The sequence below is a fragment of the Elephas maximus genome, chromosome X (genome assembly GCF_024166365.1).
Source record: "Elephas maximus indicus isolate mEleMax1 chromosome X, mEleMax1 primary haplotype, whole genome shotgun sequence".
Taxonomy (NCBI): domain Eukaryota; kingdom Metazoa; phylum Chordata; class Mammalia; order Proboscidea; family Elephantidae; genus Elephas; species Elephas maximus.
Window position 1 is genome coordinate 115174106 of NC_064846.1, and position 13922 is coordinate 115188027.

Here is a 13922-nt window from a genome sequence, read left to right on the forward strand (position 1 = left end):
ACTCTTTTAACCTGTAATTATGTACATATCCTAGTCGTGGTCTCTTCCGCACTTCTATAGTCCCACCTACAACAGCGACAGCAATGAATCGACCTGCTACCAGTCATGACCTTGTGATGATTTTCTTTGTCCTCTATAGTATATAATAGACACCATGGCCGTAATTCAGTGGATTCCGTCAGCCTCTGTACTGGGTACATGCTAATGGTCTCCCTCATTCGAATGATTGTCTTTGCCTTTGTCTTGGCTTAATCAAATTATCTTTTGATTAAATTTGAGCCTGGGGTCTTTTTCCCCTATGACATTTTGACAACAAGGATGACATTCCAAAGCCATCTTCCTTCAGTGGGACCCTCCAGGGGCGGAGGAATGGAGCAGGCGCCAGCAACTGGGCCCTTTGTGCCCTACTGTTTCCACGGGTCCTGGGAACCCCACAAAGGTAAGCACTCTTGGATTTGAACACCCTAATTTACAGTATGATTCTCTGTTGTGTTTTTCTGCTCGGATTCTCTCGGATATCTTATTAAGCTTTCCCTTTTTTGTACTGTCTACATTTGAGCATCTCAGTTGGTACAGAGGTAAATCTACTTTCAAAGAATATTTCTTTGTGGCTTGGGAGAAAACTGAGGGTAGTTTTTTGTCTTTTGTACGGGCAGTTTTTCTCTGAAATTACTCAAAGGTGATGTTTGCACTTCATCTAGTGATGTGTGGTTGTATCTGCAGATTTCTGAAATGTAAGGTTGCAAGAGCTGAACTCTCGTAAACTGGGGAATGCCCTTTAGCTTCAGAAATGATGTGCACTTGCCATAGATTAGGAACCAAACCAAATGGCCAGTCTGGGAAAATTTTGAACTCGGTAAAATTAACTTTTCTGCACAGTGGATTACAAAAAAAGGGACTCTAAAATAAATCAACAAGTTAAATGACAAGCAGCAGTTTCAGGTGCCTAGTAAAAGTCCTCTTTCACTTTCCCATTTGCAGCTGAACAAGCTGCAAACCAGTTTGACAGACTTCTCTTAACTTTCGGGGTGCTCGTGGTTTGAATAACTGCCAAGCTTTTGGTCTTTTGTTTCTGTTTCTGGTTCGAAACTTTGAGCATGACAAGTCCACCATGTAGTTTGTTGTTCCTTTAAGTGTGCATTTTAGCTTAGCCCACCTTTCTTTTGTTGGCACGTGCTATTACTGAGTCGGAATCGACTCGACGGCACTGGGTCTGGTATTACTTAGTAAGATGAGGGATGCCATGTCTGGCATGCACTTATTTAGTTTTTCCACTTGCAAGTTCGTATTAAAGTTTATTTGACCTGGGTTTGCTGCACATTTGAGGTCGCTTCTCACAATTTGGCATTGTGGAGGCTACTTTAAGGGGTAAGAGACCTAAAGTCATGCTCCTGGAAACCAGGGTGCATAATCAGGCATTGTGGAGGTTACTGTAAAAGGTGAGAAACTGAAAATAACCATCCCCACAGCTGTTTTTAATTTTGCTTACTCACAGAGTACATATTTGCTAAATGCTTGCAAAAAAGGGAAAAAAAGGGCAAGGCCAAAGTCCTGCCACGGTGCCTTTTGTTTTGTCCTGAAAGCTTGCCTTAGTTACTGATTTTTGTGAAACTGAGTTTTTGTCTTGTCCATCTGGGCCTTTAGTAGCTACTCTAAAAAACTTTAATATGAATTAGTCTATTTAGAAAAGTGCACTGAAAAAGGATAGATTATTTATTTTAATTAGTATAACAAGGCTTTAAAAGGGACAAATGATTCTAAATTATTCTTTAAAGCAGTCAAGCGACAGGGTAATGAAAATATAGTAACTTCTTATCTCCAGATGTATTATTAAGTTATAACATTTTTTCAAAGAACTTTAATTATTTTAATAAATAAGCATACATAAATCCAAATATCTCCAAAAATTAATAAAGGTAAATTTATTCTAACAAAGTTTTTATGTTCTGTAATATGTCAATTTTTAAAGCAAAACCTTATTAAGTAAATTAAACTAGATATTATGTGAAATATGTTTATTTAAAGAAAAGGGGTAATTTTCAAAAATCAGTGAGTTCATTTTTACAAAAGAGCTTTGGTATTTACTGGGTAAATGTCTTAGGCTGGGTTCTCTAGAGAAGCAAAACTAGTAAAGCATATAAATATATATAGAGAGAGAGATTTATACCAAGGAAATGGCTCATGTGGTTGTAGAGGCTGGAACGTCCCAAGTCTGTGAGTCAGGTAGAGGCTTCTCCTGATTCACGTAGCCACAGGGGCTGGCAAACCCAAGATTTGTGGGTTAGAGAGCAGGGCTCTTGCTCACAGGCTTGAAGATGGATGAATCCCAAGACTGGCAGGCTAGACGACAGGTAAGCTGCTAGCTCAAGTCCCAAAAACCAGAGATCATATGAACAGGAGCTAGTTGCAGGATCCAGTGCAAGCAAAAAGCACCCAATCCTGGCCAGAATGTCCACTTATATTCAGTGCAGTCCACATGCCCATGGAAACTCCCTTTCAACTGATTGGCTACTCACAGTAGATTCTGTCATGGAGGTAATCGCAACATCATCTGTCAAACCACTGAGAATCATGGCCCAGACCTGTTGACACACAACCTTAACCATCGCAGTCCTCCCCTTAGCATCTTGGCACCTGTACACATCTCCTTAAACCATACGTAATCTCTGAATAAAGATAATTATAAAGTCATACTTGTGCCTAACATGATACAATGAACACACATACAACTGAAATGCACTAGCCCTGTTTACATCTTATATTTTATAACTGAAGAAAACAAAAATATCTGATGCATGCATACAGGCAGAAATACTCATAACAATTTCTGCAACTGGTAATGTGGCTGTAGCTGGTATTTAGAACTACCTTCTTCTACCACCCATTCTGTATCCCCGTTCCCTCAGCAAGAACCTCAGCTGGTTATGGTTCTTTGCCTGGTGTGGTGACCCAAATCTTCATTCCTGAAGGGTCTGGACCATTAGTAGTCATGTTGGAATTGAATTGGTGTAGTTTTCCATTGACTTTAATCATAGGGCATGGTAGTACTAAGAGATGCCCTAAGGGATATCCTGCATTCCAAACATACTCTCCTTTACCTCCATTATGTAATATCAACCCAATTTCCTCTTGGTAATCAGGATCAATCACACCAGCCAGTATGGTAACTCTCTTCTTTGTCTGTTGATCCAGAGGCATAAGGAACCCAAAGTGGCCAAGTGGCATTCTTGGCTTCCACTTCAACGGAACCAGTGATGTGTCTCCAGGTGGGAGCACTCCTCCCTTTGGAAGTAAGACCTCTGGGTCTGCAGAGCATAAGGTCACGGGGACAGAAAGCAAAAATCTTGCAAATGGGTCACTAGGGCTAATAGTGGGTAATGCCACTTCCATTTCTACACCTTGATTCCTGAACCCATGAACCCTGGCTATGAGAGATACAGCACCATGTATTGGACACTGGCTTAGAGCATATACAGCCTCCTGGAAAACATTGCCCCAACCCTGCAAGGTAGTGCCACCTGGCTGGTGCCGTAATTGTGCCTTTAGAAGGCCATTCATTCTATCAAGCCAGCTGCTTCAGGATGATGGGGAACATGATAAGACCACTGAATTCTGTGAGCACGGGCCCATTGTCACACTTCACTTGCTGTGAAGTGAGTCCCTTGATCAGAGGCAATGCTGTGTGGGATACCATGGCGGTGGATAAGACATTCTGTAAGTCCATGGATGGTAGTTTTGGCAGAAGCACTCAGGGGAGGCAAATCCATATCCAGAGTGTCTATTCTAGCAAGAACAAAACACTGCACTTTCAATGATGGCAATGGTCCAGTGTAGCCAACTTGCGACCAGGTTGCTGGCTCATCACCTCGAGGGATGGTGCCATATCGGGAGTAAGTGTTGGTCTCTGCTACTGGCACATTGGACACTCAGCAGTGGCTGTAGCCAAGTCAGCCTTGGTGAGTGGAAGTCCATGTTTCTGAGCCTGTGCATAACCTCCACCCCTGCCCCCATGGCCACATTGTTCATGAGTTCAATGAGCAATGACAGGAATAGCTGGGGAAAGAGGATGAGAGGTTTCCACAGAACGCATCATCCTATCCACTTGGTTGTTAAAATCCTCCTCTGCTGAAGTCACCCTTTGGTGAGCAGTCACATGGGACACAAATATCTTCATTTCTTTGGCCCATTCAGAGAGTTCTATCCACATAGCTCTTCCTCATACCTCCTCATCTCCAATTTTACAAACACGTTCCTTCCAAGTTCCTGACCATCCAGCCAAACCATTGGCCATAGCCCATGAATCAGTATACAGTCATGCATCTGGCCATTTCTCCTTCCCAGCAAAGTGAACAACCAGGTACACTTCTCGAAGTTCTACCCATTGGGAGGATTTCCCTTTACCATTGTCATTCAGGGAGGTCCTAGAAAGGGGCTGTGGTGCTGCCATTGTCCACTTTTGAGCGGTGTCTGCATATCACACAGAACCGTCTGTAAACAAAGCTCGAGTTTTCTCTTCCACAGTCAACTGATCATAAGGAACTCCCCATGAGGCCATAGGTGCAGACTGGGAGATGGAAGGTAATGTGACAGGAGTAGAGACCATGGATTTGGGCCACTTCCTCATGCATCTTACTTGTGCCTTGTGGTCCTGCTTGGGCCCGATCTCGGATATACCACTTCCATTTAACGATGGAGTGCTGCTGTGCACATTCAACTTTATGGCTTTGTGGATCAGACAACACCATGTGGGCAGCTCAGGCCACATGATGACTTGGTGTTCAGTTTCTATTAAGGCTCAGTAACAAGCCAAAAGCTGTTTCTCAAAAGGAGAGTAGGTACCTGCAGAGCATGGCAGGGCTTTGCTCCACAATCCTAAACATCTGCACTGTGATTCACCAATAGAAGCCTGCCAAAGGCTCCAAACAGCATTTCTATCTGCCACAGGCACTTCAAGCACCATTGTTCAGCTGGATCATATGGCCCAAGTGGCAAAGAGGCTTGCATGGCAGCCTGAACCTGTTGCAAAGCCTTTCTGTTGTTCTGTGCTTCACTCATAATTAGCAGCTTTTCAAGTCACTTGATAAATAGGCTGGAGTAGCACACCCAAATGAGGAATATGTTGCGTCCAAAATCCAAAGAGGCCTGCTAGGTTTTGTGCCTTCTTTTTAGTTGTGGGAGGAGCCAGATGCAATTACATATCTGTCTTAGGCTGGGTTTTCTAGAGAAGCAAAACTAGTAATGCGTATAAATTTATATAGAGAGATTTATATTAAGGAAACAACTCACGCAATTGTAGGGGTTAGAACGTCCCAAGTCCTTGGATCAGGATGGAGTCCTTTCCCAATTCACAGAGTCGCAGAAGCTGGTCAACCCAAGATGAGCAGGTTGCAGAGCAGAGATCCTGCTCACAGGTTGTGATGGTCAAGGAATCCCTGAGGTTGGCAGGCAAGACCACAAGGTTTCTCCTGAGTCACTTATCTGCAGGGGCTGGCGAGTCCAAGATAGGCAGGTCGGGGAGCATGACTCTTGTTCGCAGGCCGTGAAGATCGGCAAACCCCAAGATGGACAGGTAAGCTGCTAGCTCAGGTGCCAAGAACTGGAGGTCAGACAAGAGACAGCTGCTGGATCCAGAACAAGCCAACAACCTTTGCAAGGCAAGCAGGAAGGAAATAGGTGGCGGAAGGCCAAGAGATGAAGGGTGAGGGGGCGGTGAGCCGCCACAGGCCCCACCCCCACCGGTACCACTTAGCAGATTCCATCATTGGGGTGATCACATATCACATTTCAACAGGAAAGTGATCACGACATTATATAACTTCCAAAACACTGAAAATCGTGGCCCAGCCAAGTTGACACACAATCTTAACCACCACAGTATCTGTCACTTTAGAAGGAATATCCTGACATGCCCCACACCACTGGACCCCTAGAATTTTCGTTGAGGTGGAAGGTGCCAAATTTTTGTGAGATTAATTTCCCATCCTCTAGCATGCAAATGTTTTACCAATAAGTCCAGAGTCATTGACACTTATTCCCTACTAGGTCCAATCAACATAATGTCATCAATGTAATGGACCAGTGTGATGCCTTGTGGGAGGGGATCAAGGTTCCTGTGGACCAAATTATGACATAGGGCTGGATAGTTGATGTAGCTGTGAGGTAGGCAACTGAAGGTGTATTGCTGGCCTTGCCAGCTGAAGGCAAACTGCTTCTTGTGGTCCTTTGAAACAGGTATGGAGAAAAAGGCAATAACCAGGTCAATAGCTGCATACAAGGTACCAGGAGATGTATTAATTTGCTCAAGTAATGAAACCACATCTGGTACAGCAGCTGCAATTGGAGTCACCACCTGGTAAAGTTTTCAATAAACCACTGTAAAACTCCAAGATACATCTGTTTTTTTTCCCCACAGGCCAAATAGGCAAGTTGAATGGGGATGGGGTGGGAATCACCACCCCTGCATCCTTCAAGTCCATGATGGTGGCAGTAATCTCTGCAATCCCTCCTGGAATGCTGTTATTGCTTTTGGTTTATTGTTTTCCTAGGTAGGGGCAGTTCTAATGGCTTCCACTTGGCTTTACCTACTGTAATAGCTCTTACTCCATTTGTTATGGATCCAGTGTGGGGTTTCTGCCAGTTGCTGAGTATATCTATTCCAATTATGCATTCTGGAACTGGGGAAATCATTAGAGGAAATCACAGGACCTACTGTGAGATGGACATGAGCTACCCGAAACCTGTTGCCATTGAGTCAATACCAGCTAAGACGCCATTAATAACCTGATCTCCATATGCCCCCACTCTGACTGGTAGGCCACAGTCACATTTTGGATCTCTTAGAATTAGTGTCAGTTCAGAACAAGTATCCAGTAATCCCCAAAACGTCTGATTATTTCCTTTTCCCCAATGAACAGTTACTGTCATAAAAGGCTGTAGATCCCTTTGGGGAAGGCTGAGAGAAAGATTAACTGTATAAATTTTTGGCAGTGTACTGGAGTCCTTCCTCAAGAGAGCCCAGCCTTCCATTCATTCAAGGGGTTGTGGGTCTTTAAACTTGCTCAAGTCTGGGAATTGATTGAGGGGCCGTGACTCCTACTCTAGTGATTCAAGTTAAACTGCTGTTCACCTGACTTAGAATTTTTCTGCTTGTACAAATCAAGTAAATATTTAGTAGATTTTCTATCTGTTTCACTCCTAGGGATACCATGACTACATAACCAATGCCAGAAGTCCATACGAGTCAGACTATTCTGATTACTGCTTTGAACCTGCTGTCCATTACTGTAACCATGCCCACCTTATTTTTGTTGATTGAGTGCCACCTCTTGGCCCCTACAATCACGGGGTCCAATCAGCCCCATTATGGTTAGGAATCTTAATTCAGTTAGGGCAGTTTCCACTGTCAGATCTGACTTAGATAAAATAGCAATCGACAGTTTTCAATGATGCTGGGGTTCCCTTGACAATTTTGTTCCTCACAGTTTGGATAAAAGGTTTGTCCTCTGGGCACTCCATGTGTGGGTCTGTGGGTCTAACCTGATAAATCCACTCTAACAGGCCAACTTCCCTAAGCCTTTGGATACCTTCTTCTACAGTATACCAAGGCAGGTCTGGTACTTCAACTTGATTTAGTGTAGGCCACCATGTAATCCATGCTTCAGTGACCCAACCAAATAAACTATTAGATCCTTTCCTAAGTTCTCAAGCTGAAACATTGAATGTGAAATCTGTGCTTAGTGGGCCCATATCAATAAACTCCGAATGATCCATCTTTATGTTCCTTGCACAATTATCCCACACCCTTAATAGCCATTCCCACACATATTCCCCAGGTCTCTGTGCATATTAGAAAAGTCAAGCATTTCTTTTGGAGTGTAGCTTAACTTCTCCTGGATCACACTTTGTACTTACCTTTTGAGGCTTGCTGGGACTTAAGTCTAGCTATAGGTCTAGGAGACAAAATTGGTAGTGGGGAAATGTTTTGAGAACGTTCAACATTGTCTTGTAAAGCATCTACCTCAGGCGATGCCCCAGGCAATGAATCAGACAAAGACTCTTTAGACGCAGCTAGGTTAATATCATTAGATGGGGGTGGAGGGACTAATGGTTTTACTGGGGTGGGTGGTTTAGCAGATAATCATGGAGTAATCTCTTCAGATGGGAGAGGGCTGGTTCTGTTGGCAGGAGTAATTCAATGGAATTTAGGGGCTCAGTGTCTCCAGCTTCCTGATAATCTGCCCATATGTCCCCATCCCAAGTTTCAGGACCCCATTTCTTCCCAATCAATGCCCTCAGTTTAACTTTAAACACCTCTCAAGGTTGGCAGTTGAGTTGGCATTGTAATTCAGTCACCCTTACAATAAGACTCTGGGTTTGGTTTTCAGCAATATCAGCTCTGTTACTACAAGAAATAAGGCTTTCTTTCAAAGCACAAATGGAAACTTTGATGTCATTTATGCAGCACTTGAGCCTTGACACTGAATCCCTGAGCACATCCCTTTCTTTCACTAGTTTATCTAGTGAAAGTAGGACGAACCAAACTGCTTCCTTATACTTCTTATTTTGACAAAATCACTCAGAGCCTTGCCTTTCACCAATACCTGATCTATTGGTGGTGATATTTTTCATATTTGTATTTCCACCTCTTAGGCTGTGCTCTCTAGAGAAGCAAAACCAGTAAAGCATATAAATATATAGACAGAGGGATTTATATCAAGGAAATGACTCATGCATTTGTAGAGGCTGAAACGTCCCAAGTCTGTGGATCAGGACAGAGGCTTCTCTCGATTCACGAAGCCACAGGGGCTGGCGAACCCAAGATCGGCAGGTCGGAGAGCAGAGCTCCTGCTCTCAGGCTGTGAAGATGGACAAATCCCAAAATCTGCAGATAAGCTGTTAGCTCAAGTCCCAAGAGCCGGAGGTCAGATGAACAGGAGGTAGCTACAGGATCCAGAGTGAGCAAAAAAACCAGAAGGTCTGCTTATATTCACATGAGGCCACACCTCCTTTCAACTGATTGGCTGCTCACAGGAGATTCAATCATGGGAGTGATCACATATAAACACTGAGAATCATGGCCCAGCCAAGTTGACACACAATCTTAACCATCACACCATCTTACGCCACCTACTGGAAGCAGAGTCATCAACATCTTTAAGGCTAACCAGACTTGAGAACCAATTTAGAATACTCACCCTTACAATTTAGTTTCTCTAGGACCACTCTCAGTACCTAATGTCTTAGCATGCATTCTCTAGAGAAGCAAAACCAGTAAAGCATAATATATATACACAGAGAGATTTGTATCAAGGAAATGGCTCATGCGGTGTAGAAGCTGAAACGTCCGAAATCTGTGGGTCATGATAGAGATTTCTTCTGATTCACATAGCCACAGGGGCTGGCAAACTCAAGATTGGCAGGTCAGAAAGTAGGGCCCTTGTTCACAGGCTGCGGAGATCAATGAATCCTAAGATCGGCAGGCAAGACCATAGATAAGCTGCTAGCTCAAGTCCTAAGAACCAGAGGTCAGATGAACAGGAGCCAGCTGCAATATCCAGTGCAAGCAAAAAGCCCCCAAGCCTTGCGAGAATGTTCACTTTTATTTGATGCAGGCCACATGCCCAAGTAAACTCCCTTCAACTGATTGGCTATTCACAGCAGATCCCATCGTGAAGGTGATCACAACATTATATGACTGCCAAACCACTGAGAATCACGGCCCAGCCAAGTTGACACACAACCTTAACCATCACAGTAAATAAAAAGTTTTAATAAAGAAAAGGCAAAAACTGCTTACCAAGAGAGTAATAAAAGAAAAAAAGTTCAGCTATCTTTTGTCTTTCAAAATATCTAAACCAGCTTAAACATCTGAACATAAATTGAATAAACATTTTTTGTTTTTAACCATGAGCCAAAATGTAAAAATCACGAGACACACCTAAAATAAAATGATAACAGTTTAAATAAAAATAAAGTTAAACAAAGTTTTATTTCAACAGTAGTTATATTTTGTGATATATAAGCTTAAAATAATTTCCTAAAGCTTTTAGTAATGAATATTAAATTAATATCCAAGTTTATATGCTTTTGTTTTTATGTCACAAAGAAAAACATATATATACACATATATATTTATGTCTGCTGATAAAAATGTTCGTTGCTGTCACTTAAAGAATTGTACAAAAATTATAATCAAAATTTTTGTCTGTTTAAAATTTGATGAGATTTTTAACAACTTTTAATATCAAATAAACTATAAAACCAAGAAATTATGTTTCTTACTGTTAAAATGACAAAATTTTCTTTGATTACTTGGTTAAAAATTTGCTTATTTTTTATGTAATCTGCCTGGAAGACAAGAGTTCAGCCTCTCATTAGGAAAAGATGCCTGAGTCAAAACAATACTGCATGGTTTTGAAAAAACTAGTGTTTTTAACCTTTAAAATCTTTTATTTAAAATAACTTAAGTATTGATTCTCAGTGATCTAGATCAAACACCTGACAAGTTTAAAACTTCATGGAAAGCTGCGAAAGACTTGTTTCTGTTTTATAAAAAATAAAAAGGATTTATTTAATATATTATGAATTACATATACATGTCAAATCAGAAAACGCATTAAATTTTCTTTGAGTTAAAAATTTATATGCTTAGTACTAAACAACAAGCATATGATATTATGTCATAATTTTGTTATTTCAATTGTTAACTTGGTCACTACTTGTTTCTTTTAAATCTAGCACCATCAATCCAATAATTTGAATCAGAGAATTCACATCATTTGCTTATAAAGTTTTTGTTACTATTCAAATGTTTAGCTTAATATATTCTTGATATATGTTAACTATATGGTACAATATCTCAAATTATTATGTGTTATATCTAAAGCTGCTATTCATAAGGTTTTCACTGGCTAATGCTTTTCAGAAGTAGACTGCCAGGTCCTTCTTCCTAGTCTGTCTTAGTCTGGAAGCTCAGCTGAAACCTGTCCTCCATGGGTGACCCTGCTGGTATCTGAATACTGGTGGCATCACAGCAACACACGAGACCCCATAGTACGACAAACTGACAGACAAATACGGCCTTGGTGATAGAAACAATGCCGGAGATCAAATGATAGAATTTTGCAAGACCAACGACTTCTTCATTGCAAATACCTTCTTTCGCTAACATAAACGGCGACTATACACATGGACCTCACCAGATGGAACACACAGGTATCAAGCTGACTACATCTGTGGAATGAGACGATGGAAAAGCTCAATATCATCAGTCAGAACAAGACCAGGGGCCGACTGTGGAACAGACCATCAATTGCTCATATGCAAGTTCAAGCTGAAACTGAAGAAAATCAGAGCAAGTCCACAAGAGCCAAAATATGACCTTGAGAATATCCCACCTGAATTTAGAGACCATATGAAGAATAGATTTGATGCATTGAACACTAGTGACCGAAGACCAAACAAGTTGTGGAATGACATCAAGGACATCACACATGAAGAAAGCAAGAGGTCACCGAAAAGACAGGGAAGAAAGAAAAGACCAAGATGGATGTCAGAGAAGACTCTGAAACTTGCTCTTGAGCGTCGAGCAGCTAAAGCAAAAGGAAGAATTGATGAAGTAAAAGAACGGAACAGAAGATTTCAAAGGGCCTTTGAAGAAGACAAAATAAAGTATTATAATGACATATGCAAAGAGCTGGAGATGGAAAACCAAAAGGGAAGAACACGCTCAGCATTTCTCAAGCTGAAAGAACTGAAGAAAAAATTCAAGCCTCGAGTTGCAATAGTGAAGGATTCCATGGGGAAAATATTAAACAACGCAGGAAGCATCAAAAGAAGATGGAAGGAGTACAGAGTCATTATACCAAAAAGAATTAGTTGATATTCAACCATTTCAAGAGGTGGCAAATGATCAGGAACCGATGGTACTGAAGGAAGAAGTCCAAGCTGATCTGAAGGCATTGGCAAAAAACAAGGCTCCAGGAATTGATGGAATATCAATTGAGATGTTTCAACAAACAGATGCAGCGCTGGAAGTGCTCACTCGTCTATGCCAAGAAATATGGAAGACAGCTTCCTGGCCAACTGACTGGAAGAGATTCATATTTATGCCTATTCCCAAGAAAGGTGATCCAACTGAATGTGGAAATTATCGATCAATATCATTAATATCACACGCAAGCAAAATTTTGCTGAAGATCACTCAAAAATGGCTGCAGCAGTATATCAACAGGGAACTGCCAGAAATTCAGGCCAGATTCAAAAGAGGACGTGGAACCAGGGATATCATTGCTGATGTCGGACGGATCCTGGCTGAAAGCAGAGAATACCGGAAGGATGTTTACCTGTGTTTTATTGACTATGCAAAGGCATTTGACTGTGTGGATCATAACAAATTATGGATAACACTGCGAAGAATGGGAATTCCAGAACACTTAATTGTGCTCATGAGGAACCTTTACATAGATCAAGAGGCAGTTGTTCGGACAGAACAAGGGGATACTGATTGGTTTAAAGTGAGGAAAGTTGTGCGTCAGGGTTGTATTCTTTCACCATACTTATTTAATCTGTACGCTGAACAAATAATCCGAGAAGCTGGACTACATGAAGAAGAACAGGGCATCAGGATTGGAGGAAGACTCATTAACAACCTGTATTATGCAGATGACACAACCTTGCTTGCTGAAAATGAAGAGGACTTGGAGCACTTAACAATGAAGATCAAAGACCACAGCCTTCAGAATGGATTGCACCTCAACATAAAGAAAACAAAAATCCTCACAACTGGACCAATGAGCAACATCATGATAAACGGAGAAAAGACTGAAGTTGTCAGGGATTTCATTTTACTTGGATCCACAATCAACACCCATGGAAGCAGCAGTCAAGAAATCAAAAGACGCGGTGCATTGGGCAAATTTGCTGCAAAGGACCTCTTCAAAGTGTTGAAGAGCAAAGATGTCACCCTGAAGACTAAGGTGCACCTGACCCAAGCCATGGTATTTTCAATCACATCATATGCATGTGAAAGCTGGACAATGAATAAGGAAGGCTGAAGAAGAGTTGATGCCTTTGAATTGTGGTGTTGGCGAAGAATATTGAATATACCATGGACTGCCAAAAGAACAAACAAATCTGTCTTGGAAGAAGTGCAGCCAGAATGCTCCTTAGAGGCAAGGATGGTGAGACTGCGTCTTACAAACTTTGGACATGTTGTCAGGAGGGATGAGTCCCTGGAGAAGGACATCATGCTTGGCAGAGTACAGGGTCACCGGAAAAGAGGAAGACCCTCAACGAGGTGGATTGACACAGTGGCTGCAACAAGGAGCTCAAGCATAACAACGATTGTAAGGATGGCTCAGGACCGGGCAGTGTTTCGTTCTGTTGTGCATAGGGTCGCTATGAGTCGGAACCGACTCGACGGCACCCAACAACAACAACATATCTAAAGCTTTTTAGGAATAAGGTTAATCATTATGTTTACAAACATTTTATCTAAAGTTTTTATTTAACTTTATTTGGCTTTCCATTATTTTTGTGGTTAATTCCCATTGTCTTTTCACTTTAAAACAAAAACTATTATTATAAGCTAATCATAATCATAGCCATTTTTAGGTTTATAATTCACAGATAAGTTTTACGTTGCTAATTCACTGAAAATGCAACAAAATGGACTGTATCAGACTCATAAAGAAGAACATAATATTTTGAATATAATATAATTGGATTAAATCAAGATTTTAAAACTGTTATGTAGAATTCACATAGTTTTTAAGTTACTCCTAATCCAGAATAACATGGAACCAAAATTGGCTACATAGAACTGAGTAAACTAAAAGAATTACTATAAAATTTATATAAGAATATTTTCTTTTCTTTCCCTTGTTACTACAGATCTGTATTTCAATAGTATAATCATTTAA